We start from the raw sequence: 4576 nt of genomic DNA, 5'->3' as shown, positions 1-4576 counted from the left end.
GCTTTTTATTCTTCTTCAGGTCTATGATTCTTTTTTATAGTTACCCTCTGGATTTTGTCATCACTTGAAATATATTTTACCTTTTCAATGATAAATTCAGACAACTATGTCTTCAAAACAGACTTCTATTATTTTACTCAGTTGCTCCAAGATCTTCAGTCATTTGACTTCCGTGTACATATTTATATCAACTGTCTCCCTATCACTTCCTTCTGACTTAATTTCTTTTGCTGTGCATCAGATTCCATTTCAACAATATTCTCGCCAAAACCCTCAGCAATCACATTTACTTGACTCCTTGCACCCTCCTGTACCAAAACAAAACAAAACATGACACTTGGCTTCCATCTATTCATCTTCTCTGTTGTAGGCTGCTAAGCATTGAACAAAAATAGCACCTTACACAAATTAGTGACGCTGAAATTTATGATTCACAGCTTCCCATGAGACTTCAATTTGCCACAACACACCAGTGTTTCTTATGTTTTGTTCCTTTCCCATTTACCACAAAAACTATGTCAAATATATTTACTTTCTTCTTATAACTGACTCTTTCACTCATTATCTCATTCTTAATCAATGTCCTTCTCTGAATGGCAGTCATCAACTGATAAGCTTTTCAATTCCTACCACCAAACAGACCAATAATAGCACTCATCCTGCCCATCTCTCCTGCAACAATGAAATGTGTCCCTTCTGCCCAAGTTTGTGAAATGCATTCTCACTGTCTCTGTCTCTTCAAAGATTCTCCCTCTAGCGGCTTCTTTTTGTTAGAATCTAAATATATTCAAGTCTTTCTTCCCAGAAGTCCCTTTTAATTCCAGGTCCCTCTTTGCTGTTTTTGTTCAGTCTTAAGTTGTGTCCAACTCTTTGAGACCGCATGGACTGTAGCATGCCAAGCTTCTCTGTCTTCTGCTATCTCCCAGAGTTTGCTCAGTTCATGTCCATTGAGTCAGTGATACTATATTATTTATTTCCTCTTGCTCATAAAGAGACTCTAGAGACAGATTATCTCTGTGTGTATCCCAGATCTGCCACTTATTAGTTACTTACAATTAATGTAATGTTTTTATCAACTCATTTAATCTGACTGTGATTTCCTCCTCTGTAATAGCTTGTAAGATAGACTGAAAAAAAAAATATATATATATATATATAGCATTTGTAAATGTGTGGAAAATAAAGTGCTTAATAAGTCTTGGATATAATAATTGTAAGTGTTATTAGTTAAGCCAAACTCCCTGAGAAGACTGAATACAAGTTGCATTTACTTTCTTATCTCTGTCTCAGCACTCAGGACTCAGCAATCAGGCGGCCATGTCAAATGTTTGGTAAAATCTTCTTGATGAGCCATTTACTCAATTGAACAGGCATTTCTGTCTGTATCTTTCCTGACTTTGGGCGGTATTTGACATTGCTGATCATTTGTACTTCCTATAGCATTTGTATGCAGGTCAGGAAGCAACAGTTAGAACTGGACATGGAACAACAGACTGGTTCCAAATAGGAAAAGGAGTACGTCAAGGCTGTATATTGTCACCCTGTTTATTTAACTTATATGCAGAGTACATTATGAGAAACGCTGGGCTGGAAGAAACACAAGCTGGAGTCAAGATTGCCAGGAGAAATATCAATAACCTCAGATATGCAGATGACACCACCCTTATGGCAGAAAGTGAAGAGGAACTCAAAAGCCTCTTGATGAAAGTGAAAGTGGAGAGTGAAAAAGTTGGCTTAAAGCTCAACATTCAGAAAACGAAGATCACGGCATCCGATCCCACCACTTCATGGGAAATAGATGGGGAAACAGTGGAAACAGTGTCAGATTTTATTTTTCTGGCCTCCAAAATCACTACATATGGTGACTGCAGCCATGAAATTAAAAGACGCTTACTCCTTGGAAGGAAGGTTATGACCAACCTAGATAGCATATTCAAAAGCAGAGATATTACTTTGCCAACAAAGGTTTGTCTAGTCAAGGCTATGGTTTTTCCTGTGGTCATGTATGGATGTGAGAGTTGGACTGTGAAGAAGGCTGAGCGCCGAAGAATTGATGCTTTTGAACTGTGATGTTGGAAAAGACTCTTGAGAGTCTCTTGGGCTGCAAGGAGATCCAACTGGTCCATTCTGAAGGAGATTAACCCTGGGATTTCTTTGGAAGGACTGATGCTGAATCTGAAACTCCAGTACTTTGGCTACCTCATGCGAAGAGTTGACTCATTGGAAAAGACTCTGATGGTGGGAGGGATTGGGGGCAGGAGCAGAAGGGGATGACAGAGGATGGGGTGGCTGGATGGCATCACTGACTCGATGGACGTGAGTCTGTGTGAACTCCGGGAGATGGTGATAGACAGGGAGGCCTGGCATGCTGCGATTCATGGGGTGGCAAAGAGTCGGACACGACTGAGCGACTGATCTGATCTGATAGCATTCCATTCTTTTGCTTTCAGTGAAGTCACACTCTGGGTTTTCTTCTGGATATTCCTTCTTACTATCTTTTGCATTTTTTTTTGAAAATTTCAGTGTTTTAAAAAATCTTAAATGTCAGGTTCTCCAGGATTCTCCTTTAAGTCTCTCTGATCTCACTGTCTGTATGCCCTCAATACATTTTCTGATTATTTATGAATCTTGGTCTTCAGCTGAAGCCTGTCTCCTGAGTAACAGATCAATTCAGCTACTAAAATCTCCACAGGAATCTTATATTCAGCACATATAAAAATTAACTCATATTCGCCTCTCTAAGCTGATTGTATATTCTTTAGTTCAAACTTACATAGCATGGCCAATGAAGAACTCCAGAGGCCATTATTCATTTTGCAGTAAGCAAGGGAGGACAGTTAATATAAAATTCAAGTTAAAGCTGTGCCCCTCCGGATTTGCATAATATGGTCATCTATCCTATATCTGAGTTAAAATCCCATATGTTATGTTGGATTCTGCTCTCCATGACACCCTGTCAAGCACTGTCAACTCCAATTTCTAATTCTCTCATAGTCCCATCCTCCTCCCAATTTCCAGTGCAAGTCCTCCTCCTAGACATCTCCTGATTCTTTTAATATGAAGCCCAAACTTCACACAATTTAGAATTTTCAGATACTGTGCTACTTTACCACTCTGGCTTCAACTCAGCTACTCTTTCTTAGTATTCAACCATCAGGTTGTACTGCAAGTTTCTCAACCATGCTATGCATTCTCTTACCTCTAGGCTTCTAGTCATGCTTTTCACTCTCCTTGGAATAATCTACTTATTCTTTTCCCTAGGAAGGCTTAGTTTAATCTTCCATAATGCAGACTCTAGACAAGAACATGATTTCAAGAGGTTTATGTAGGAGATAATCTCTAAAGAAATGGTAGAAGAGTGGGTGAAACAGAAGGAAAGAAATAGATGAAATAGAGAAGGTGAAACAGAGTATCTTAGTGAACATGTTACCAGTATAGGCAGTGGGAACTCAATTACACTGGGAACTTTTGGGATATAACATACAGTACATCTCAGAACAGTCCCACATAAAAAGCAAATTAGAGTTCTCTGAGCTTGCAGTACCTTTCTCTTCCCCTTGGAGGGTCCTTGGCTTTTTTCCCCAGCATGGCTCCCAAACACCAGTTTTCATTTCCACTCCAAGCTAAGAAACTGAAAACAGTGAGGCTGACTCTTGCCTCCAGGCCAGATGAGGCATCTGCTTCTTCAAACTTGCTGAAGGAAGAAAAAGAACAGCAATAAGCAATCGAACATATTGATAAAGTACAAAATGAAATAGACAGACTTAATGAAGAAGCCAGTGAAGAGATTTCGAAAGTAGAACAGAAGTATAACAAACTTTGCCTACTATCAAAATCCCAGATTTGGGGGTAACAATATATGTTAGCCATCCACAAGTGTCTGCATTGCTTGGAGAGGAAAATTAAAAGGTGCTACATTATTTGATAAGAATTGAAGTGAAGAATTTGAAGACATTAAATCAGGTTACAGAATAAATTTGTATTTTAATGAAAACCCTTACTTCAAAAATAAACTTCTCTCCAAAGAATTTCATCTGAATAAGAGTGGTGATCCATCTTCAAAGTCCAATGAAATCAAATGGAAACTTGGAAAGGATTTGATGAAATGATCAAGTCAAACACAGAATCAAGCCAGCAGGAAGAGACAGCATGAGGAACCAGAAAGCTTCTTCACCTGGTTTACTGATCATTCTGATGCAGGGGCAGGTGAGTTAGGAGAGGTCATCAATGATGATATTTGGCCAAATCCGTTACAGTACTGTTTGGTTCCTGACATGGATGAGGAAGGGGAAGGAGAAGAAGATGATGACGATGATGAAGAGGAAGAAGATTGGAAGCTTTGATGATGAACGGGATGAGGATGAGGAAAGATGAAGAAGATGACTGATGGAACACTGATGGATTCCAGCCTTTTAAAATTCCCTCCAGTCCCTGGAAGCAAGTCACAGTCTTTTTTTTTTTTTTTCCCTTCTCCTCTTGTGCTCAGTTGCCCTCTTTTTGAGGTCTCTTTTCCCCTTTATACCATGGTTCACAACTTATTTTGGAGGAAAATACCTTGAGTAGAATTCAGTAGGAA

At 39.2% G+C, this 4576-nt stretch overlaps 1 pseudogene; it reads left to right on the top strand.

Annotated features, from left to right (window-relative positions):
• The first annotated feature begins 3586 nt into the window (after positions 1-3586).
• LOC104986819 lies at positions 3587-4374 on the top strand (annotated as a pseudogene).
• Positions 4375-4576: the final 202 nt, after the last annotated feature.

The sequence above is a fragment of the Bison bison genome, unplaced genomic scaffold (assembly GCF_000754665.1).
Source record: "Bison bison bison isolate TAMUID 2011002044 unplaced genomic scaffold, Bison_UMD1.0 scf7180017864075, whole genome shotgun sequence".
Taxonomy (NCBI): Eukaryota; Metazoa; Chordata; class Mammalia; order Artiodactyla; family Bovidae; genus Bison; species Bison bison.
This window is presented reverse-complemented; position numbering and strand designations above follow the sequence as displayed.